The sequence below is a fragment of the Lutra lutra genome, chromosome 3 (assembly GCF_902655055.1).
Source record: "Lutra lutra chromosome 3, mLutLut1.2, whole genome shotgun sequence".
NCBI lineage: Eukaryota > Metazoa > Chordata > Mammalia > Carnivora > Mustelidae > Lutra > Lutra lutra.
In genome coordinates, this window is record NC_062280.1 from 54,116,489 (window position 1) to 54,143,236 (window position 26,748).

The following is a 26,748-nucleotide window of genomic DNA, read 5'->3' on the forward strand; positions in this document are numbered from 1 at the left end:
GTAATACAAAATAATAAGTAGCAAAAGCATAATATCTCCCAAAATGATTGTTCTAGAGTCACTCTAGAACTTTATCTAGTTCCATAATTAACGTGTATCTCAGATTTTCTGAGTGATAAAAAGACACTGCTTTAAATTGTAAATATTTATCTCTGGCACAAATATGAAGTATATTTAGAATAAATATCATTCTTTTAAATATTTTTTAAAATTGGCACATTTTACTCATTTTAGAATCTAAATAAAGCTTATTTACAAAAGAAACAAGCAGACAAAACAAAAAAAAAACAGTTCTTTTAAGACATAAATTTGGATAAAATTAATTTCATTTGCTATGGTTTTTCTTATTGATATAAAGAAAACTGATAACAATTGATACTTGTCTTCTGGTTTGTTTAGTATTATGCAGGAGGAACCCAAGACTCAAGCCTTATAAAAGGAATCTACTCACTTCTTACTCAATAACTCAATAAAGTTTTGTTTATGGAATAAAGCAGAGAGAAGGCTGAGCAATAACCCAGGAATTTAATTTGTTTATAATACATTTGCATAATTTGAAAACGGAAAAGTTGATTTTCTTAGCTGCAAGGATTGTCATTTAAATTTCTCACTTACAATCTCTCTTCATATTATAGTCTTCTAAAATGGAAATTGAGTCAGAAATGCACTAGAAATTCTTAAACACAAATATAATCAACAACACATTATTTCAGAAGTTAAGATAATTCTCAGCTTATCTGGAGAAGCTGACTTTGCCTTGATCTGCAACAAAATTTGATGATTTCTCTTTACTCTCCCACTTTTACAGAACTGCTAAGGTTATCTTTCAAAAAGATAAAGAAAAAAAATGAGAGGCAAAGGAAAAAAAAAAGTGAATGAAAAAGAAGAGAAGTTGGGACATTTGTTGTCACTCTCCTGGTAAGGGGCCTCACGCTCTGTTCCTATTTTGTCCCATCACTTGTCACAAGGCTCCCCCTTCTCATGATTAACCAGAAGATATTTGCCCTTTCACACCCTAAAACTTTTTCTTTTCTTATACTCTTCATTATTCCAGAATGGTTCCTCCTCCACCCACTTACCTCTTAATTAAAAACGTGGTCAAATGTGATTTCTTTCATGAGGCTTTCCCGAATTGCTCAGTAGAATTGGTTGATCCTTCCAATGTCTTCTTCAACAATATTGCAAGTTCCTTCAGAGCAGAGGTCATATTATAGTGGATGATAATGAATGCTTGTTGGGTTTCGTTGAATTTAACTTCATCCTCATCTAAAATAAAACTTTCTCTATCAAGCATTTTCTGATTCTCTCTTAAATATGGCTTCTTTCCTTAAGTGCTGAGGTTTTTATTCTTTTATGCCACTAATTTTATTCTTGTATTAAAATTAATACATAAAAATACGACTTCTAATATACATCATGAAATACTTGGTGGCAAGAAGACTGTATTTTCCAACATACTTGAGAGTAAGTTATATACTTGGTGCTCAAATACTTATTTTAAAAAATTTCATATTTTTCAGGAATCTAACATATATGTATCAACATTAAAAACCCTACACTCAAATCCATCCAGTTTGTGACATTGTATGCTCTTTACAGGGTTTTAAACATCAAAAATATAACAAAAGTTTTAGAGTAGGTATATTTAGATCTCACTATAAAAATTAACTTTATTTTATATGTTTTCTATTACTTTTGAAGATTAATTTTTGAATTACGTATTACTTCATAATTAAGAATACAAACTTTTTGAAAATAAGCCATATAGTCTGTATAATAGGATTGCTATCATGTCTTTTGAGTCTCATAAAACCTATTCTCTAAACTTAGCATATTAGTGATATTATATTTTTTAAATGACTAATTTATGATTAAGTAAGACAAATTTTGCCCATCTATGAGAAAGTAAATGGTCTTCCCCTCTCAATATAATGCTATTCTCATTATTAAAGAATTAAATCCTTCTTGGGTACTTTTGAGGTTAAAAAAATAATGAACCAATTCTGTTTTACTCAACAGAGAAATAGTACAATGTGTTATTGTAATCTGACTTGTATCCTCCTTGTAAAGCCCTAGAAATTATTATTTTAAATTGTTAGATTAGATTTTCTGCAGCTTAGTATATTGTAATGTAATTTCTAAATGCAAATGAGATACTGTACAGCATTTCCATAGAGTTGTTCATGAAAGCCAAGCATTTTACATATTACAGTGAAGTGCATGTTATTAAGAAACAAATTATAATGAAGCTTAATTTAGTATGAAGACAAGATACTGTAGCTTTATAATGGATGACAGTGCAATAGGGTATGTATGCAGCAAATACGCTACCTGCCGAAAAATTTAACTGTCGAGAGCGCTAAATATACCAGGGGTGATAAGCAGTGTACTTTTGAAGATTTCCACTTGCTCCTAGTACTTCATGGCAGAGTGACACTTTTGAAAGCAATCTTAGCTTCCAAACGCTGACCAATGCTATTTTTGCCAAATAAAGCCTGGGATTCATCCAGTAATACTCCAAGGAGATGTGAAGGAGGTAAATTCTGCCTTTCAGCTTTCAGGGAAAGAAGCCCCTATTTCATTCATCTGTAACTAGTATTAATTGCTGACTAGTTTTTAGATATATCTTGTCTTTCAACTGTATTTTAAGTAGATGAGGACAATAGCCATATCTTGCCCTGCTTTTTCCTGGCCTGGAGTGGATTTGGAATCAACCCAGATCTGTCTGTACCTTGCTGTACAAGATGGGAAATTAATTTAATCTTGCAGGTAATTTTCTTTCTCTAAAAAAATAGCTTGTACCAAACAATCTCTAAAGTCCCTTAAAGATAAAAGATTCTATGAAATATGATCCAATAATTGCTCAGGGAAACAACTGTGAACTGATTCAAACGAGTAACAAAACTGTGAGAAACTGTGGATCTATGGAGACAAAGTATATAAATATACTAACCATGGAATCATGAACTATGTTCCTCTTTAAGCTTATAGTATTCTGTGAACTCTCCAGATCATCCTTATAGTTGGTGAGGATAAACCGTGTAACTGCAATCCAATCACACTGAAGCATTTGGCCTGGCCTAACACATCCCATCTTTATACAGATTGTGGGGAGACCATCTTTGGAAGAAGAGGAAGGTAAAACCACAGCAATTAGTACTACAAACAGCCAAATGGCCTACATGTTACAAAACAAAACTCCTCAAAGATATGTTTCTGTTTTGAAGCATAGTGCTCATTAAATAAAGCACTATTAAAAAAAAGAAAAAAAAGAAAAAAAAAAGCAAAGACATCAATGGGTTTGTTGCATGCAGAAGAAACCAGCTCAAAAGCAATTTATTATTAATGCCTGAATATTCTTGCTAAACAGTTCTGATTATTTCACAAGAAAGAGGTCAAGGTAGTGGAGAAAGGGATTTAATCAAATAAACTCTCAATCTCTCTCCAAATAGCATTTTCATCCAGCTGCATGTAAATTCATCAGATGACTAGCCTCCAAAAGCACAGGCAAGGTTAATCTGCTATGACTGTTAAAACTTCTATGATATGCCTATTGAATAAAGATTTAAAATGGGATGAACCATGCAAGTTACCCCAAATTAGACTTTTTTTTTGCTCATAAAATACATGAAATTTTCACTATTTAAAAAAAAAAAACAACCAATAAGCCATATTTCTTTTATCTAAATTGGGCTTTATAATTAATATCTTAAAAAGGGCTCTTTGTAATGTACTGTCGCTTTCATTTATTGGAATTTTTTAGAAACTCGCACCCTCAGGTTCCTGGAATTCAAAATGTTTCTGCTCTGCTTGGAATTAGCTTAAAAACTTAAAGAACTCAGAAATCATATAAAATAAAAAGGTTATAATAAGTTTTACAATATTTTTGAAATCATCCTGATTTACTTTTACTTATATGCAAGATTATAAAATTCATCATATTTTTATCCAAAGGCAATATTGCTGGCAAACATTACCAAGTATCTTGGTGATTTATTACTTAAAAGTTAAATGTAATTTCAGTTTTCAATCTTCAAAATGTAAAAATGGATGGAGATAAGAACATTAAAAAGGTATATTAGTGTGTATTTTTAGAGACAAGGAAAATACATATAAAGATATAATTATGACACAGGCACAATTATACTGATATATTTTTGTCTGCTTCATTCTCTATGAAACTTTATAATTGTGTATGCATATATTATAAAAGTTAAAAGCATGTTTTCAAATATGGCAAGGTGTTAAATACCTTTTACTTTGAGAAGGAAGAAACCTGATTTCATTTTTTAAATATAAAATTATGCTATATAGATGTTTCTAGAATTCAAAAAAATACAAAAGCATAAATAATCTCTGACAAAGATACATAATTTACCTTCTGTAACAAACTATTTAAATGAGATTTTCCAGTGAAGTCGATGTCCTAATTATGAACAAATATAAAGATTTTTTAAAACATCTATGATCTCTTTACTATTCGAATGCTTATTTTCTGCATTTTTAAATTTGTAATTTCAAAATCCATATGACAACAAACTACACTGTTTAATTCAGCCTCTTGCTATTTCAAAAACCCTTCTAATACCCTTCTTCCCTGCTAAATTTATACAATTTCTTTTGCATTGCATCTTTCATTTCTATATTTAAGAAACCATGCAGCAGTTAATAAGTCTTCTTTAAAAAATTAAAGTGTTTTTCTGCTGGCATTCTTTGCCCTCTTAACTCTCAGCACCTTTCTTGAATCATAGACACCATTTTACATGAGGACAATTTCTAAAAAGCAAAATATAACTGTCTAATTAAGGGCTGCGTGATTGGCTAGTTCGCAGTCCCTGTGACAGTTGTGACAAATACACATATTGGCACAGCCCTAACCTCACTTCACAGTTTGCAACACAAAGATGGTATTTTCAGAAATGTGAAGAACACCCTGATACAAAGCTTCACCTTGTCTAGTGCTATTCCATTTAATTTTTTATTAACTGCCTGAACATATGCCATTCTAGAAGAGGGTAATAGTTACAAAATGTCAGCAGAAACATTTAAACTGCTAAAATGTAAATGATTTTATAAATTTGTAATGAAAGGTAATTGTCATGTGGGAAAAGTAACAGAAAAACAGATATGTATAAATGCAAAACTGGTAAAAAATACATCTTATTGGTTGAAGGTAGGAAAACCTAAGTATATTTTAATGAGTTCTGTAAGTAGTATTTAAATAAAATTAGATTCATAAGCAGAAAATGTGAATTCTATAATATTTTATTTTCTAACATTAGGAAAGTTCACAATAATGACAAGAACTCATGGAACTTTAATGCGCTAAATTCAGTAAGCAGTAGGACATTAAGATGCTTCACCTCGTTTAAAAAAAACAAATAAATCAAAGTAGGATAATATAAATAAAAAAGTGTCTTTTTATCCGTATAATAGCTTTAAGAGCACCAAATTCAAACATGCTTAGTTTGTTTCTTTACTTTCCACCACAGTGAAAAACAATTTAGTGATTAATCCCTTCAGCAACATAATGCTGGGTCAGTACTTTCTGATATGTCAAGACAACGACGACTTGGGCGGAGGATTGAGTATTTCCTCAGCCACCACACCGAGCAACCACCTTCCAGTTAGGTTTGCGGGCAACCATCTTTAAATGCTTGAGCTGTTCTGCGTGGCCATGACAAGATTTGCAATTCTCTACGTTTATTTACACACCATCACCCCAACTAGACATCACATGGAAGTGGCATGGTCACAGCTGACCCCAGGGTAGTCCCTGTCCCTGCCGATCCAATTTCATCGTGCTCTGCAATTGAACTGCAGTCATACTGTAGAGAATGTATGCACAGAACTCCATGACACAAGAAAATTAGCAGAAGCTTGTCAGGGGGTATTTTCTTGTTCTACAGTGACAGACTTTGGACAAATAGGTCTGCTTTCCAGAAATCCACAGAGGTCTGGCTCTCTTGAAATGTATATGAGCCCAGCATATTTATGTCACAGTATCCTATATGGTAAGCTTGTTATGTGAGAGTTTGAGAACAATGTTAAGCCTTTTTTGAATTTCCCATGTCCTCTTCACAGATTTTAAGGGTTTTAAATTGCCTAGGAATAGACTCCTTATTTTTGATTTGTAGAAAAACAGTTTCTGTTTAGTGGTGGGAACTGAGAAAAATGTATTCTTCCTTCCGGGAGTGGGGGGGAATGCAGTACAGATCTATTGTATTTTGAAAGCAAAAGTTCAGGGAGATTTTTTTTTTTTTTTTCAATTTGATAAATCAAGCTCTGAAAGTCTCTTTCCTGAACCCTCATTTTACCTGTAAAAATTAATTATATCACAAGTAAAATCTGTTTAAGAAGCCACATTTAAAATACACTTGCAGATAAATTTAGAAGATCCTTTGTTTGAGATAAAATGTTAAAAGAATAATATGGCAAATAGAACAATTTTACCATCTGTGGGCAGAACATTTTAAAACACAATATGTTTTGTAATCTAGCCTAAAGTAATTTTATTAGATATTCTGTTCAGTTCTTACATCAAACATTCTCAGAAGCCCTACGATCATTTTATATTCACTGGAAGACAGAAAGAAATCCAAAACCTAGTTAAATAAATTGTTCATTTATTCCTTCCCTTTTATGCACCAAGATCTACATGTGGTCATTAATTATAAAGAGACTATTATAGCACCATATTTTCATTCAATACGATGTCCTGGTATATATCAAAGAAGTCCCATAATTAAAACAGAAGGGCCACAATGACAATTAAAATTACAATCTATATGGGGAAAGAAAGTACAGTTCTGCAATTTTTCACCCTGTCACTGTCAGCTGCATGGAATATTCTGGTCACGTCTCTTGTAAAGCAGCCTAAATTCTTCTTCACCAATGCAACCTCAAAAGCATTATCAGCACCTAAGCAAAAGCCTATGCAAGTATAATTTAATACGAAGCCACAGTTTGCAAGTAATAGCGTATAAAGTGATATTTAAGTGGTGTTTTAAGCACACTTCTGATGGCTACAGCCGCTTTTCCCTGGTAAATGCGTTTTCCTTTGAGTAGTGATTACGAGTCCTAGGTGAAGAGGTCCTGTGTGCAGGTCTGTCTGTAAGCCTTACTTCCAGCTGCCAATCTTTACTTCACAGTGAAGAAAAAGCCACATAGCACCTTGTTCTTACTCTTGTATGCTGTCATCCCCTGAGCCTGATAACACAAAATCATTTCCACATAACACTTTCCGGCTTCTGCCTCTTAAACCTCGAGACCTACACATTGTGCCTGCACTTGCACCCTTGGCAACCGGCTCCCCGGTCACCCCTGCCTTTGAACCACCAGAGTCTTCCAGCGGACTCTTTTTAACACTTATCTTGGTAAATATCTGCATTAATGGAGTACAAAGCTTTTTGGTAGCAATACGTATTTGCTACAATTTATTGTCTATAAAAGTCACGAGCGGTGAATTATTACTCTTAAAATTGTGTTTTTCTTTATAATAACTTTAAACCGAGCGCTCATATATGAAGTATGCAATGGAGATTGAGAAGGTTTTGTATAATAAAACTGTGACATGGTCATTTTTTCCAGTTTTGCATTACAGAGACACACTCATGCATGGTGCTTTTTAAATTCTTATTATGTGTGAGGTCAGGGGGTCGAATGTCAGAAAGTACTGTTAATTTCACGGGGTTAGGGGAAAGTAAATTCAGAGGGAATACAGATCACTTAGCACAGAAAACCAACTCCTCTGAAGTTTGGTTTTACATTTGTTAACCATATCCTTCAGCTGACGAACCATTGAGACCACGGTGACATTCTGGTCCCAGATATAATGGCTTGACATGCTGCAGTGAGAGAGCGATTCTGACGCCCGGCTCGGGGTGCCAGCCTCAGACTTCCTCTGAATCAATGAAGCACTAAAACTCCACACAACTGGAACTGAACAAAGCATGTTGCCATTTTGGCTGTGATGTTTAAATTATAGAGAAAGCAGTCAGGATGTCTTAAAGTTCAATCTGACAAGAAATGTAAAATATATTTCTGTCTTCATTCTCTGGGAAGGTAGCATCTTACACTGCACCATATCACTACCCAGAGTCCTTTAAAGTGGTTCATAATAGAACATCAAAGACAAAATTCGTGCATTTCAGGGTTTTTCCCTCATCAAAATGACCGTCAGTGTTGGGGCCAAGTTTTGGGGGAGGGGGGTGCGAATAATTGCTGAGATAATATTGTTTTATTCATTTGGCAGTGTGGGGATAGAGTTCCTTTATTTTACTCTTTGTGCTGAAAGGAAAAAAAAAAAAGAGCATGCGGGCAGATACACATGGCCCAAGTTAGATCACTCACCACCACCAGCGAGATAAAACAATGGTCCACCTCATGGTTATGACAGAGGAGCCATAATCAAAATAGGTTTTAATGTGAGGATTGTGAGCGTGCTGTTGAACTCTGATAAAACCTGCAATTCTATTTAAATAGAGTTCACTGGGCTGGTAGAGACAGATGCTAATAGATTTGGTTGGTACTTTCATTTTTTATTTTTTTTTAAACAAGATTTTTCAGATTCAAAACTCAAACGGGGCTCAGCTGCCCCCTTATAATTAAATTTTAATGACATGGGCTGAGTGTTTGTGTTTTGGCAGCGTGCTCAAGACTGTTAGCATTTAAATGGTTACAACTCGACTTTGAGGAGGGCAATCCCGATGCAAGTCATAGGTGACGTTCCTCCAAAGGGGTTCTGGTTTACAAGGATGCTGTGGGACCTAGGACAGCTAGCTACAGGTCATCCCGTTGTAGTCACTGTTAAAAGAATAAATTAGAACACAATACTGCATAACCGAAATCCCACAGTGGCCTGGGGGCCAATGCTTTTTCAATTCTTGGGCTTTTACGCCAGAAGTAACAGTTCTATAGGTTTTTGTATGCCAAATGGTCTATCGGTAAATAAAAGCAGTATGTGGTACTGCTCAAAAAATCCTGCTTTCTCCTCAAATGGCAGGAGCAATCCAGGGTACAGATTTTAATCAGTTTATTTTTTTTTAAGGATTATTATTAACACTGCTGTGGTATCCTTTACCGACTTCCTTTTATAATTAAAAACTTTTTCCCCTCAAATCCCCTTCTCCAGTAAGCAGCCTGTTGCCTGAAGTTTTAATCCTTCATTACTAGCTAAAACAAAATCACCAATTAGGCACATGAACACGTCTGTATTAATCTCATTAAGGTGATGGCACCAAATAAATTGGAACTATTTTTGTGCTTTTACTGTGTTCCTATGGCTTTATCAGGCCCTGTGGTCATATACAAAGACCTCGAAGCTTAGTCATTTAGAGTCATTCGGTTGTGGACTGAATGTGGCATTACCATCTATGGCTGAAAATTGCTTTCAGCTTTTAAACTGCACTGACTAGTCTGTAGTTAATCTTAGATCATTCACTCGCAAAATTAAATGAGCCAGAACGATGGTCTTTTTTTTTTTTTATATAAAATAATACATCACAAAACACTTATTTGCCCTGCCCAAAAGAGAGATCAAATTCATTTAAAATCCCATAAACCAGAGTTGTGAATTTTTAATTTTATTTAGTAGCAGAGAAATATAGGGTAAGCTATCTTACTATAGCACATCATTGCTATAAATTTACATATGGAACATGGTTTGATGCTTAACCAACCTTTAATCTACCTTTGATGTATACTTCTACTTCAATGTGGTCATGTGACACCCTTATTAATGCAAATGTAAAAAAGAGTGTTTTGGATCTCTGATGTAATTAGCCATAAACCATGTTTAAAAAAAAAGGAGTGCCTACTTGAGTCACCAGAGTTGCATGTAAAGTTCACAGTTATCATCACAGAAGAATAACCTTAAGAAACTAAGTTTAAAATTTTTACTTCATTCATTCTTATATTTTCTGCCCAAGTAACTGTTAGAGATCATTTTACTGTACCAGCGATAGTCAACTAGGAGTTGATTGCTAAATAATTCATTTCATTGCAGTAAAACATTTTAATTTTCATAGGATTCTAGCCTGTTTCTTATAAAAGTAAAATTCCATTGAAAGAAAAATGGTAACTGAGGCAGGAAAAATGTGACTTCTTTTCCTCCTTAGGAAATGTTATCATTTCAAACACCTCATCTTTTAAATGAAAACAGTGGGTGTGTTTGCTTGTTGTGGGCTCCCTTTCTTCCCACTGCCATACCCCCCAACGTGGACCAAATGTATACGTTTCGATTCTGGCAGTCACTAATTTTAGGCTCTAAAAACCTTGAGCCACGTCACACGAGGGGAGGTCACTCCATCGTGCAAGATGGAGGCAAAAAATTCAGATATTTTGAGAGGCTGACCCAGTGTAATTCCCCTGGTAGATGACAGGACGTTAAGGTTAGATATTGGAAAATAGGGTTCATGCTACTCTGTCAGTGGGGCGAGTGCAAGCTGCCTGTTTGACAGAGAAGGTGGTGTGTGGTCTGGACCTCAAGAAAAAAGAAGTCAGCCACCCAGATCAAAAATTACTCTGTCGGCCATCCAAAAATGATTCTGACATCAGCTTAGAGAGGCAGAAAAAAAATGGTGAAAAAAAATGAAAATTGTACTCTGTTCTGGGATAGTCTAGGGAAATTCATGGACCCATAATTGCCAAAGCCACATCAGTGACATCTCTTTATTTTTACTATATGTTGAAGATGTACCTGACTCAAGTTACACAATTCCAAAGCTAACCATTCATCATTTCCTAAAAACATAGTGTTATAAGTACAGTACAGTGAAATAAAATGGATTTCTATTTGGAAATTCTTTTTAATTTAAACAGAAGCAAAAGTTACTGAAATTGATAGAAGCCACTCATTAGTTATATAATTATTTTGCCCACTATGGACATGTCCCTCTATTTCATTTGTAATAATTTAGAAAAAAAATTATTTGGGGCCAAAACCTCAGATTCATTTTATTGAGATTGTCCTGTCTGTCTTAACAACTTTCTTGAGACTCCTTGACCTGATTCTGAATATAACTACACTCCTTTAATCTTATCATACTGATGTATTAAGAGATATTGGGTTTATATTTTCCAAGAAATTTTAATGATCTAAATGAACCTAAATTTATCCAAGATTTATCTCTTTTCTAAGAATATGGATGAAGTAAAAGGTACATACATAATTTTAAATATCTTCCAAATATAAGGTGACCATTTAAATACTTCGCACTATTAGTTTTTCCATCTCAAGGAAAAGATCTGCATATTGTTGTTTATTCTGTAAAATATTCCTTTTTTTAATAGCCTGAACCAAATAATTTCTCATTTTTACAGGCTTCACTTCACTTTTCTCACAGTGAATAAATTGCAACTTATTTCCATGAAATTCACAGATGACACAGATCTTTATTTTGCATAAAGGCATAAAGAAGTGTCTAATATCTTCAATATTCATCTGCTAAGTGGACATTTGCATTGGGTTAGAACGGAAAGAGAGCCCCAACCCTCCCGCAGTGACAGCTGTACAAAGGGATGACATCTGACAGCTGTGACAGTGCTGAAGGGAAACTCAGATGACTCGCAGCATCCATGATCCAATTACAGCACACATCCCTCTGACAGACCCAGCAGCTTGACTCCAGCATTTGGAAGGACAGTATTGATCTCTTGTCAGAAACCAGTTGCCTGCCTGCAATTGTGCGTTGCTGAACTTTGAAAAGCTATAGTACCCTCTTAAATGATAGGGGCAGTCAGGTTATAGTATTCAGGTACAAAGAGAGGTGCAAAGGGTATCTGCTAAATGCTCTAAACTTGAACAAATCATAACAATATGACAGTCCAATCATACTCAAGGAGCCCAGCTGATCTAGCTGGCTACTGTCTGTGCTAATGGAGAGACAGGTCTTTGTGTTTAGTGGGATGATCTTACTTGATGAAAAGGCCACTGCAATTAGCGCATGCTGGTTGGCTGTGCTGGGTGACAGCAGCACGGATGGTGTAATGGCAGCTGCCAATAACCCTAACTTCAAGAAAACAAACAATTAGGCCTTTGATCCTAACACTGTTAGTCCCTCTACTCCAGACCTCTGCTCGGCTTTTACTGTAAATCTCGTAAGGGCAATGTGGTACAACCTCACCAAACAGAACAACTTGGTCAAGAGGTCAATTACCTGTCTCTTCTTGCTTTCTATTCCTGACTTTGTGAGAGAGAGAGAGAGAGAGAAAGGGAAAAGAAGACGGAAAGAAAGAGATGGAAAGAGAGAGAGAGAGAGATACCCCCGCGAAAGGTTAACAGACATAAACATTTCTTTATGTGTGAGCATCAGTATTCTAAGACACAAAATTCTAAAATACATTTTTAAAACGAGAGTGGTAAAAGCAAGATGTTAAACTTTATAATGGAGGTAAGAGATATCAAATGGCAACAGATCTAATACTTTAAGATACGTGTGACACTCAGTGTTCAAAAACTTCCAAAATCCGAGAATAACTAAAAGTTATCTCCCGTTTACCCTTATTATTTTGGAATCGGATAAAGATGGATGAAATATGCTAAAACTTAGAACATACACAAAACTTAGAATGCAGATCATTTCAGGGCTTTTCCTCAAGTGCAGCTCCAACAGATAAAGCCTTTAAGTAGGAGGACAAGTAAAATTAAATACTGGAACACACATTCAAGTGCTCGCGTACATACACAAATTATACCAGAATAGACAACTTTATGATCAGAAAAATTAAGTCTAGTGCTTGCTTCAGGAGCCCATATGATAAAATTAAAACGATACAGAGATCTGCCAGGCCCCCGTGCAGGGATGATCCACAAAATCAAGAAGCATGCCACGTTTTTAAATAAATATTCTTTTTTATTGAAGTATATCTGATACACAATGCTCCATTAGTTTCAGGTGTACAACACAGTGACTCGATAAGTCCATACATTATGCTATGGTCACTACAAGTGTAGCTATAGTCTGTCACTATACAGCACTACTACAAGACCACTGACTATTTTCCCAATGCTGTGCCTTTCATCCCCATGAATTATTCATTCCATAACTAGAAGCCTGTGCCTTCCACTCTAAATAATCTTTATGTACCTCACATTTAGGACTTTTCTTAGCTTTAAAAGTTTTTTCTGAGGGGCGCCTGGGTGGCTCAGTGGGTTAAGCCACTGCCTTCGGCTCAGGTCATGATCCCAGGTCCTGGGTTCGAGCCCCACATCGGGCTTTCTGCTCAGCAGGAAGCCTGCTTCCTCCTCTCTCTCTCTGCCTGCCTCTCTGCCTACTTGTGATTTCTCTCTGTCAAATAAATAAATAAAATCTTTAAAAAAAAAAAGTTTTTTCTGTACTTGTTCACTAGGTAATAAGCATTATTAACTCTAGGTGGGCAGGTAGTGAAAACCCAGAGCTCTAGAGTGGGTATAATGGCAAAATTGGCAAACTGACATTATATGAATCATAAACCTAAATTGTCAACTATTTCAATGTTGAATAGGCAAATGTTGAAGAACAGTTTCCTATATTTAAAATATAAAATAAGGTATTAAAGATAGGACTTCAGAAATGAACAGAAAAGTAGTGACCAAAAGCATAAAAAATAAACTTTGGGAGAGCTGTAGAGCAGAGAAAAATTGAGATATAATAGAATCTAAGATAAAAGAAAATATAGAACAAACGTACTTCAGATACTAATCTTTAATATACACACACAAACACTCCTGTTCACTCATATGTAAATAAATGCTAATTAAAACACCTGAGATCATCCGAATATATAAACTGAGTAATACAAAGTTAATGAGAGTATAGACACAGACATTCTTGTCTTCTTTAGGGGAGTACAAATTGTGCTAGTCTTTCTCGAGGTTAATTTGGAAATATCTATCCTAAATCCATTGTGAAGAAAAATTGCTCAAAGATTTATATGCAAGGACATTCATTGCAGTATTATTTGTAATGAGAAAAAATGAAAATAACCTGAATATCCGGTAGGAGGGGGCTAAGTACCTATATCATGATGCATGCATAAAATAGGATAGCCAATAAAAGAAATGAAGTGGATTTATATAAGCTGATGTGAAATTTTCTCCAAGATATAAATATAGTATTTAGATATAAATATGGTATTTTTAGGTATAAATACAGTATTTTCTTTGTATAAAAATGTACACAAAACAAACATATATGTAGGGATATTTGTATATCTGTGCATATATGAATATGTATGACATCTATATCTACATATGCATGTTTTATATATATTAACATTTCTAGAAATATAAACAAGAAACTAGTAATAATGGTTATCTATCATGAGTTGGAGATGGTAAAATTTACTTTTAATTTGCATTACCTTACACTATTTACATGCATGTGTATTACTTTTTTTTGGTAAAGATTTTATTTTATTTTTTATTTTTATTTTATATTTTATTTTATTATTTGACAGACAGAGATCACAAACAGGCAGAGAGGCAGGCAGAGACAGAGAAGGAGAAGCAGGCTCCCCGCTCAGCAGAGAGCCTGATGTAGGGCTCGATCCCAGGACCTTGGGATCATGACCTGAGCTGAAGGCAGAGGCTTTAACCCACTGAGCCACCCAGGCACCCCATACTTTTTAAACTAGTTAATTAAATGTCTTTGTGTTAATGATCTCTTAATTAATATAAAACTTGCCTAAAGATAGAACCTAAAGAATTTGTACTCTTCATTCCTTCGTTAACCTTTTTTTTTTTAATTTATTGTAGATATCAGATTTATGGTCATCTGGGAAGATGAAGAGTAATTTGCCTGACCATAAGAATCTCATGGTCGAGTCGGGGAGATTTAAAATAAAAGGGTGTTATGATGAATGCTGCACATCACGGTAGATGTAAGGCACAGGATGTCAAGGAAATATGAGTCAAGGACCTAGATTTAAGTCTCAGATGGCAAATGTGGTCAGCCAAGTGAGGGAATGCATAGGCCCCAGGATTTAAAGCACAGAAGACATCGTGGACAAAAGAAAAAAGGAGCATGCAAGCTGTACAATAGGACTTATCCTTAGAAAACAGATTAGTGGTGAAAGATGAGTCTGGACAGGAAAATAAATATTTCAAGGGGAAAGATGGTGATTAATGACCAAAAACACCTGCAAAAGTTCCAAAATTTTTCATTCATTGTGATAGTATAGAGATGCAGTTTTCCACATGTACTGAAAACTGAGAATCACCTGGTTCCACATTAAAAGAAGCAGGTTCACAAAGTCCAGCATAAATGCACCAAATTTAACTGGTAATCTGCATGCACTAACAAGTATCCTTGGTGATCATTATTATCTGACAAGTTCAGAAAACATCTGTAGAAGGTTACAATTTCTGTTAGGCCATTTATCTTGAGTCAAAACTTGATAAACCAAAGAAAAAACTATCCAGCCCAAATGAAAAATTCCATCTTTGTATTTATTTCTACAGTGGCAAAGTAAAATATATTAAATAGATATTATTAAGTAGAATATATAACACAAAATCTTAATTCCACCAAGCCCCTATTATGAGATAAATGTTTACTTTCTTGATAAGTAAATAATTATATTTCCTTGAAAACACCTCATAGAACAAAGGAAGTCCATAAACTATTCATCTGACTTTTGGGGACAATTTATTACTAATTCAAATTAAAGGATAGTATAAACTTACAAACAGTTTAAACTGTATGATTCTACTATGAAATTGAGAAAATATAGGTATTATGAAATTCCTTTGAAGTAGTTCACATTTTTAATTATTTTCAATCTTACTCTAGTTCCTTAAATTTTTGAATTGTTTTATGACTTTAAAATACATTTCATTCAGGATTTTCTTTTTGGGGAGGAGTCAAGATGGCGGAGAAGTAGCAGGCTGAGACTACTTCAGGTAGCGGGAGATTAGCTAAATAGCTTATCTAAAGATTGCAAACACCTACAAATCCAACGGGAGATCGAAGAGAAGAAGAACAACAACTCTAGAAACAGAAAATCAACCACTTTCTGAAAGGTAGGACTGGCGGAGAAGTGAATCCAAGGCGAAGGAAAGATAGACTGCGGAGGGAGGAGCCGGCTCCCGGCAAGCGGCGGACGAAGGAGCACAAAATCAGGACTTTTAAAAGTCTGTTCTGCTGAGGGACATCGCTCCAGAGGCTTAACCGGGGTGAAGCCCATGCGGGGTCAGCGTGGCCTCAGGTCCCGCAGAAGGATCGGGGGTGTCTGAGTGTCGCAGAGCTTACAGGTATTAGAACGGGGAAGCCGGCTACAGAGACAGAGCCGAGGAGTGAGCTCTAAGCTCGGGGTTACCTTGAACCGGCCACAGGCTCGGTCAGCTCGGAGCGCGGCCAGAGGCCAGGGTGACGGGAGTAATTGGGCGCTGTTCTCTGAGGGTGCACTGAGGAGTGGGGCCCTGGGCTCTCGGCTCCTACGGGCCGGAGACTGGGAGGCCGCCATCTTCATTCCCGCCCTCCGGAACTCTATGGAAAGTGCTCAGGGAACAAAAGCTCCCGAAAGCAAACCCAGCAAACCCGAGCGGATTACTCAGCCCGGCCGCGAGTAAGGGCGGTGCAACTCCGCCTGGGGCAAAGACACTTGAGAATCACTACAACAGGCCCCTCCCCCAGAAGATCAACAAGAAACCCAGCCAGGACCAAGTTCACCTACCAAGGAGTACAGTTTCAATACCAAGGAGAGCAGCGGAATTCCAGAGGAGGAGAAAGCAAAGCATGGAACTCATGGCTTTCTCCCCATGATTCTTTAGCCTTGCAGTTAATTTAATTTATTTTTTTCTCTTTTTCAATTTTTTTTTCTCTTCTTCTGCAAAATTTTTTTAACTTTTACTGTTTTCTTTTTTAACGTTTTTTAAATAGTTTATCTAATATATATATATTTTTTTTCCTTTTTATATTTTTTCTTTATTGGTTTTCTTTTTTTAATTGTTTCTTTTTTTTTTTTTTTTCTTTCTGAACCTCTTTTTATCCCCTTTCTCCCCCCTCAGGATTTGGGATCTCTTCTGATTTGGCTAAAGCATATTTTCCTGGGGTTGTTGCCACACTTTTAGTATTTTACTTGCTCCTTCATATACTCTTATCTGGACAAAATGACAAGGCAGAAAAATTCACCACAAAAAAAAGAACAAGAGGCAGTACCAAAAGCTAGGGACCTAATCAATACAGACATTGGTAACATGTCAGATATAGAGCTCAGAATGACGATTCTCAAGGTTCTAGCCGGGCTTGAAAAAGTCATGGAAGATATTAAAGCAACCCTCTCGGGAGATATAAAAGCCCTTTCTGGAGAAATAAAAGAACTAAAATCTAACCAAGTTGAAATCAAAAAACCTATTAATGAGGTGCAATAAAAAAATGGAGGCTCTCACTGCTAGGATAAATGAGGCAGAAGAAAGAATTAGCGATATAGAAGACCAAATGACAGAGAATAAAGAAGCTGAGCAAAAGAGGGACAAACAGCTACTGGACCATGAGGGGAGAATTCGAGAGATAAGTGACACCATAAGATGAAACAACATTAGAATAATTGGGATTCCAGAAGAAGAGGAAACAGAGAGGGGAGCAGAAGGTATATTGGAGAGAATTACTGGAGGGAATTTCCCCAATATGGCAAAGGGAACAAGCATCAAAATCCAGGAGGTTCAGAGAACCCCCCTCAAAATCAATAAGAATAGGCCCACACCCTGTCACCTAATAGTAAAATTTACAAGTCTTAGTGACAAAGAAAAGATCCTGAAAGCAGCCCAGGAAAAGAAGTCTGTAACTTACAATGGTAAAAATATTAGATTGGCAGAAGACTTATCCACAGAGACCTGGCAGGCCAGAAAGAGCTGGCATGATATATTCAGAGTACTAAACGAGAAAAACATGCAGCCAAGAATACTATATCCAGCTAGGCTATCATTGAAAATAGAAGGAGAGATTAAAAGCTTCCAGGACAAACAAAAACTGAAAGAATTTGCAAATACCAAACCAGCTCTACAGGAAATATTGAAAGGGGTCCTCTAAGCAAAGAGAGACCCTCAAAGTAGTAGATCAGAAAGAAACAGAGACAATATACAATAACAGTCACCTTACAGGCAATACAATGGCACTAAGTTCATATCTCTCAATACTTACCCTGAATGTTAATGGGCTAAATGCCCCAATCAAAAGACACAGGGTATCAGAATGGATAAAAAAAAAAAAAAACCCATCTATATGTTGCCTACAAGAAACTCATCTTAAACCCAAAGACACCTCCAGGTTTAAAGTGAGGGGGTGGAAAAGAATTTACCATGCTAATGGACATCAGAAGAAAGCAGAAGTGGCAATCCTTATATCAGATCAATTAGATTTTAAGCCAAAGACTATAATAAGAGATGAGGAAGGACACTATATCATACTCAAAGGATCTATCCAACAAGAAGATCTAACAATTTTAAATATCTATGCCCCTAACGTGGGAGCAGCCAGCTATATAAACCAATTAATAACAAAATCAAAGAAACACATCGAAAGAATACAATAATAGTAGGGGATTTTAACACTCCCCTCACTGAAATGGACAGATCATCCAAGCAAAAGATCAACAAGGAAATAAAGGCCTTAAATGACACACTGGACCAGATGGACATCACAGATATATTCAGAACATTTCATCCCAAAGCAACAGAATACACATTCTTCTCTAGTGCACATGGAACATTCTCCAGAATAGATCACATTCTTGGTCCTAAATCAGGTCTCAACCAGTATCAAAAGATTGGGATGGGGTGCCTGGGTGGCTCAGGGGGTTAAGCCGCTGCCTTCGGCTCAGGTCATGATCTCAAGGTCCTGGGATTGAGTCCCGCATCGGGCTCTCTGCTCAGCAGGGAGCCTGCTTCCCTCCCTCTCTCTCTGCCTGCCTCTCTGTCTACTTGTGATCTCTCTCTGTCAAATAAATAAAATCTTTAAAAAAAAAAAAAAAGATTGGGATCATTCCCTGCATATTTTCAGACCACAATGCTCTGAAGCTAGAACTCAATCCCAAGAGGAAATTTGGAAAGAACCCAAATACATGGAGACTAAACAGCATCCTTCTAAAGAATGAATGGGTCAACCAGGAAATTAAAGAAGAATTGAAAAAATTCATGGAAACAAATGATAATGAAAACACAACGGTTCAGAATCTGTGGGACACAGCAAAGGCAGTCCTGAGAGGAAAATATATAGCGGTACAAGCCTTTCTCAAGAAACAAGAAAGGTCTCAGGTACACAACCTAACCCTACACCTAAAGGAGCTGGGGAAAGAACAAGAAAGAAACCCTAAACCCAGCAGGAGAAGAGAAATCATAAAGATCAGAGCAGAAATCAATGAAATAGAAACCAAAAAAACAATAGACAAATCAACGAAACTAGGAGCTGGTTCTTTGAAAGAATTAATAAGATTGATAAACCCCTGGCCAGACTTATCAAAAAGAAAAGAGAAAGGACCCAAATAAATAAAATCATGAATGAAAGAGGAGAGATCACAATGAACACCAAAGAAATACAGACAATTATAAGAACATACTATGAGCAACTCTACGCCAACAAATTTGACAATCTGGAAAAAATGGATGCATTCCTAGAGACATATAAACTACCACAACTGAACCAGAAAGAAATAGAAAGCCTGAACAGACCCATAACCAGTAAGGAAATTGAAACAGTCATCAAAAATCTCCAAACAAACAAAAGCCCAGGGCCAGATGGCTTCCCGGGGGAATTCTACCAAACATTTAAAGAAGAACTAATTCCTATTCTCCTGAAACTGTTCCAAAAAATAGAAATGGAAGGAAAACTTCCAAACTCATTTTATGAGGCCAGCATCACCTTGATCCCAAAACCAGACAAGGATCCCATCAAAAAAGAGAACTACAGACCAATATCTTTGATGAACACAGATGCAAAAATTCTCGCCAAAATACTAGCCAATAGGATTCAACAGTACATTAAAAGGATTATTCACCATGACCAAGTGGGATTTATTCCAGGGCTGCAAGGTTGGTTCAACATCTGCAAATCAATCAATGTGATACAACACATTAATGAAAGAAAGAACAAAAACCATATGATACTCTCCATAGATGCTAAAAAAGCATTTGACAAAGTACAGCATCCCTTCCTGATCAAAACTCTTCAAAGTGTAGGGATAGATGGCACATACCTCAATATTATCAAAGCCATCTATGACAAACCCACCGCAAATATCATTCTCAATGGAGAAAAACTGAAAGCTTTTCCGCTAAGGTCAGGAACACGGCAGGGATGTCCGTTATCACCACTGCTATTCAACATAGTACTAGAAGTCCTCGCCTCAGCAATCAGACAACAAAAGGAAATTAAAGGCATCCAAATCAGCAAAGAAGAAGTCAAACTATCACTCTTTGCAGATGATATGATACTATATGTGGAAAACACAAATGACTCCACTCCAAAACTGCTAGAATTGTGCAGGAATTCAGTAAAGTGTCAGGATATAAAATCAATGCACAGAAATCAGTTGCATTTCTCTACACCAACAACAAGACAGAAGAAAGAGAAATTAAGGAGTCCATCCCATTTACAATTGCACCCAAAACTATAAGATACCTAGGAATAAACCGAACCAAAGAGACTAAGAATCTATACACAGAAAACTATAAAGTACTCATGAAAGAAATTGAGGAAGACACAAAGAAATGGAAAAATGTTCCATGCTCCTGGATTGGAAGAATAAATATTGTGAAAATGTCTATGCTACCTAAAGCAATCTACACATTTAATGCAATTCTTATCAAAGTACCATCCATTTTTTTCAAGGAAATGGAACAAATAATCCTAAAATGTATATGGAACCAGAAAAGACCTCGAATAGCCAAAGGAATATTGAAAAAGAAAGCCAAAGTTGGTGGCATCACAATTCCGGACTTTAAGCTCTATTACAAAGCTGTCATCATCAAGAGAGCATGGTACTGGCACAAAAACAGACACATAGATCAATGGAACAGAATAGAGAGCCCAGAAATAGACCCTCAACTCTATGGTCAACTCATCTTCGACAAAGCAGGAAAGAATGTCCAATGGAAAAAAGACAGCCTCTTCAATAAATGGTGTTGGGAAAATTGGACAGCCACATGCAGAAAAATGAAATTAGATCATTTCCTTATACCACTCATGAAAATAGACTCAAAATGGATGAAGGACCTCAATGTGAGAAAGGAATCCATCAAAATCCTTGAGGAGAACACAGGCAGCAACCTCTTCGACCTCAGCCACAGCAACATCTTCCTAGGAACATCACCAAAGGCAAGGGAAGCAAGGGCAAAAATGAACTATTGGGATTTTATCAAGATCAAAAGCTTTTGCACAGCAAAGGAAACAGTTAACAAAACCAAAAGACAGCTGACAGAATGGGAGAAGATATTTGCAAACGACATATCAGATAAAGGGCTAGTGTCCAAAATCTATAAAGAACTTATCAAACTCAACACCCAAAGAACAAATAATCCAATCAAGAAATGGGCAGAGGACATGAACAGACATTTCTGCAAAGAAGACATCCAGATGGCCAACAGACACAGGAAAAAGTGCTCCATATCACTCGGCATCAGGGAAATACAAATCAAAACCACAATGAGCTATCACCTCACACCAGTCAGAATGGCTGAAATTAACAAGTCAGGAAATCACAGATGCTGGCGAGGATGTGGAGAAAGGGGAACCCTCCTACACTGTTGGTGGGAATGCAAGCTGGTGCAACCACTCTGGAAAACAGCATGGAGGTTCCTCAAAATGTTGAAAATAGAACTACCCTATGACCTAGCAATTGCACTGCTGGGTATTTACCCTAAAGATACAAACGTAGTGATCCGAAGCGGCATGTGCACCCGAATGTTTATAGCAGCAATGTCTACAATAGCCAAACTATGGAAAGAACCTAGATGTCCATCAACAGACGAATGGATAAAAAAGATGTGGTATATATACACAATGGAATACTATGCAGCCATCAAAAGAAATGAAATCTTGCCATTTGGACGACGTGAATGGAACTAAAGGGTATCATGCTTAGCGAAATAAGTCAATCGGAGAAAGACAACTATCATATGATCTCCCTGATATGAGGGAGAGGAGATGCAACATATGGGGTTAAGGGGGTAGGAGAAGAGTAAATGAAACAAGATGGGATTGGGAGGGAGACAAACCATAAGTGACTCTTAATCTCACAAAACAAACTGAGGGTTGATGGGGGGAGGGGGGTTGGGAGGGGGGGGTGGGGTTATGGACATTGGAGAGGGTAAGTGCTATGGTGAGTGCTGTGAAGTGTGTAAACCTGGTGATTCACAGACCTGTACCCCTGGGGATAAAAATATATGTTTATAAAAAATAAAATTAAAAAAAATACATTTCATTCATATTAGTTTTACCTTCTCCACTAAATGTGTGAATAACTTTACCAATAAGAATTTACTTTATTTTAATAGTTTCTGTTTTCTGGAAGTCTGGAAATACAGATCTCTTACAGGCCAAACCACATCAAAGAAAGAGAATATGTATTTCTAGCTTCATTACAGCCCTCAAGAAGGTGTGCTCGTTGGTTTGAGTATTAGGCTTCTGTGGTCTAATGGAAGGAATTGATCTATTTGTGGCTCATTTAACTTTGTTCTGCTTCATTTCAAAAAGACTGTGCCCTTAAACTTGTCCATCTCTCAAATACCTGCCATAGGTCAGAAGGAAATGAGGGAAGAGTGTGGATGGTTTCAGAGAAAAATACACAACCAATAAATTCAATTCAATTCAATTCAATTCAATTCAATTCAATTCAATTCAATGGAACAAAAACTTAAAGAATCCTACACCAAGGATGCAAAATCAGGAACCATGACCTGGAGCTCAAAGATGTTCTAGTTAATAAGCACAAATAAATATGTAGAAAGAAATAAAATGGTTTACTGTGGTAAACATAATAACAGAAGTATATACAAGGCACAGGAGAGTGAGGGTTATCTGATGAGAAAATAGGGAAGAAGAAGGTATTTATGAATTTAAGATAATTCTAAATGATAATTCAGCGTTCATCAGATTTATAGGGTTTCGAGAGAGGTTCATTCTGAGCAGAAAGAGTAGTGTGCACAAAAGCACATGAAAGTTTGCACATCAGAAAACTGAAGTGTTTAATATTTATGGAATGTGTGTTTTGAGAAGGAAAGACACTCAATCCTATGGAGACTATGGAGACTTTTTTCCATTTTTGAGGTATCTCCTTCTGCTGTATTCATGCTCCCAGTGAAAATTTCCTCTAAATCCCAATGTACTCCTGTAATCTCAGGTCCTAGAGAAAAAGATGCAGAGAGACAATGCTGAGTAAAATTGCATTATTCATAGCTAAGATTCTCTGATAAATTTTGTTGCATCAAATGTCCTAACTTAACACCTATTATAAAAGGAGTCCTGATACAATCCTAATTATAAACTTTTTCCAATTAAAAAAAAAAAAAACAGTGTAAAGAATCACACAACATCTGGAGAAAACCTAACAATGTGTTTTTCCCTAAGACTCTGAACAACAGCTTATGTACCTATCCACTCCATGATTTTTCCGGTCTACCACACCTTGGTTCTTGCCTGGATTTCGTCCATATCAGACCCTGAGAAGGAGAGACCATGATGCACATGAATTGACAAAGCCTGTAAAAACCCTCACCAATCACTTAGCACTCTGGAAACACCATCTCTTAGCATTGTCACCAGAATATTGCGTTTATAACTGTGGACATCTAACTTGGGAAACTCTTAGAGAGGGGAGAACAGGCCAAGAGTGTCCCTCAACTTTTGATCCTCTTCTTAATCTAATTGGCACTGTAGGGCCATAGTTTTACTATGGCATCCAGGACACTCTGCATGTCACCACATAGACCACGTAGGCAATGCCCGGCCTCAGTTTTGGTGGAATGGACTTCAGGATGTCTTCAAGGGCAGACATCCTAATAAACCACTGTTGTCTACAGTTTCTCATCTATATCTTATGGGAGATTTTCATAAAACCATTTCTCATCCCAATTCATAGTTTCAACTGTATGCAGTACTCCCTTGCCCTCATTTTGGGGTACAACCACAGGATCTGTGAGTCTGTAAAACTGCCACGTAAGTAATAAGCTTTGTATTTTCATTTGGGCTCATTGTCTCACACATTTATGAAAATGTGGCAAGTAAATTTAGCAGCTGCCACTGCAGCCTAGTTTATGGGCTGCTTGATCACTTAATAGATTTAGTTACTCCTGAGGTCCTTTGGAAATGTTGCTTCCCCTTGAGGGAGAACTTATGTTTAGAGAGACAACTAACATTAATTTCCAACCAATACCTGTAAAATATCTCTATACAATGAAGATAGAAACATTCTATCTTATAGCATGTTAAAGCTCACTTACCATACCAACATGTATTGGACACTTACATATATGTCAGCCACTGTTCTAACAGTTTTATACACATAATCTATTTTAATCCTCACACCAACCCCATTAATTCAAATCTATACATGAAGAAATTGAGGTTTAGAGAATTTAAGGAACTTCCCCATAGTTAGTACAGAGTTAGAATGAGCCATAACCAAAGTTGAAATAGACATAGTCCAATTCCAATGCCCTTATTTTTAATACAAGGTAATTCAACCTCCCCACTAACAGTGATCACACCAAGTTTGATTTGTGTACATAGCAATCTATCTTACTGTGGATCTTTACACCAAATAAAACTGATCACTTTATGTGATCATATGTAATCCCCTCATTTCCTCAGAATATCACTTTCTCTAGTAAAAGTCACTTAACCAGTAAGTAATTTCTATGTTTAGTTTATGTATTAATCTAAAAGAGGCATTAACACCCCATCCCCAAACAACATGATCACCTTCTACATGATAATTAAACTTTTTAACAGGCATTTTTTTAAAGTTGCCCTTTGGGCTGGGCCCCTGGGTAGTACAGTTGTTTAAGCAACCTACTTTTGGTTTTGCCTTGGGTTGTGATCTCAGGGTCCTGATCTCAGGGTCCTGAGATTGAGCCTCCTATTGGGCCCTGAGCTCAGCATGCAGTCTGCTTGAGATTCTCTCTTCCTCTCCCTCTGCCTCTCCTGCTCATGCTCTCTCTCTCTCTCTCTTTCTCTCTCTCTCATATAAGTAAATAAATCTTAAAAAAAAATAAAGTTGCCTTTAAAAAAAAATTAGCCATTTAAATACTTCACACTGGGGCGCCTGGGTGGCTCAGTGGGTTAAGGCCGCTGCCTTCGGCTCGGGTCGTGGTCCTGGGGTCCTGGGATCAAGCCCCACATGGGGCTCTCTGCTCAGAGGGGGGCCTGCTTCCCTTCCTTTCTCTCTGCCTGCCTCTCTGCCTACTTGTGATCTGTCTGTCAAATAAATAAATAAAATCTTTAAAAAAAATCTTAAAAAAAAATACTTCACACTTATTTAGGCCAGTTAAAGCCCTATCTTTATAAAAATATAAGGAACATGGCAATGAATGATCCCCAGTAATGGATGTCCTAGCTGTCCCAGACTCATAATCAAATATTGACCTGTGTTGCCACATATATACTCTGAAGCTTTTATGTTATTTGCTGTGTGTTGCTACCTACCTTCAGCTTTTCAAGAACAAAATTCTGAGGAAAACTTTCCTTCCTACATCCTCCACATTGTAGAGTCACGTAAGAAACAGGTACACTTCTACTTTCCAGCCTCCTTGGGCTCCCATTTTAATTAGATAGAGGTTACACAGTTATCATCGTTTGAAATGACCCCATTTTCCCTATCAATACAGAGTCCCATGAAAATCAAGCAAAAGACAAATGAAGGAAAAGCATTTTCAGAATAATTTAATCTCATAACATTTATAAGAGTTTGATTTAATTAATGGCTATGTTTGCAGACAAAAACCTCAGTTGTTTTTTGGTAAAAACATTGTTTTAAGCTATATCTATATACTATATTTTTCAAGGTATTAAGAATGTTCCTAAAACAAAATTTCTAGGAATACTACAGGAAATTCAATATAGATTTTGTGCATGTCAGTCAAACAGAATAAAACATTTAACTCCAAAAAAAAATCTTGGCGGATTTACCAATAAAGAGATTTGATAAACAGTAAGAGAATACCAATGACAAATCTAGAAACTAATACATAAAATGTATTTTAGATAGAACATTTTTTATACATATAAAAGAGATAAAATGATGTTCAAACTCTTGATCATTAAGGAACAAAAAGATATAGCAGTGAAGAACTGTGAAACAAATTTACATGAAAAGACTTACCCTTTATATTTTGTGTTGACTTGTAATTCTTCATCAATAACATTTTTGTAAATATTCATATCTGAAAATTCATAAAGGGGAACAATCAGGATGATATTTTGTTATTGTCCACCTGTACTTTCTAGTTAATGCATAAAGTCATACTAATTTAAATAACTATAACAAATATCTTAGTCTTTGAAAACTGACAGAATTAGTTTTACATATTTTTATTCATTTGTTTCAATTTATGAACTGCAACCTATGGCCTCTGAGTACATGTGCATGATAAAATTATCAGAAAACAAATTATAAATAGTAATCACTGACCTCTTTCTTAGCCACTGAACTTTATCCATGGCCTGACCCAAGATCCCAGGCCTGGAGGCCAATCAACTTTACTCTGTCAGTTCATAAGGCAAATAAATTTCTAAATATAATCCCTCACATGAAGAACTGCCAACCTCTAGTATG

The 26,748-nt window shown here is 36.3% G+C and overlaps 1 long non-coding RNA gene and 1 other non-coding gene across 2 annotated transcripts; one reads left to right on the forward strand and one right to left on the reverse strand.

Moving 5' to 3' along the window:
• Positions 1 to 1,123: 1,123 nt before the first annotated feature.
• LOC125094688 (uncharacterized) lies at positions 1,124 to 26,662 on the reverse strand. The gene is made up of 3 exons (XR_007125656.1): positions 26,605 to 26,662; positions 26,296 to 26,356; positions 1,124 to 1,189 (listed from the first exon to the last, which is right to left on the reverse strand). It is a non-coding gene; the product is annotated as an uncharacterized LOC125094688 (long non-coding RNA).
• On the forward strand, positions 12,735 to 12,838 carry LOC125096615 (U6 spliceosomal RNA). The gene has a single exon (XR_007126290.1). It is a non-coding gene; the product is annotated as a U6 spliceosomal RNA (small nuclear RNA).
• Positions 26,663 to 26,748: the final 86 nt, after the last annotated feature.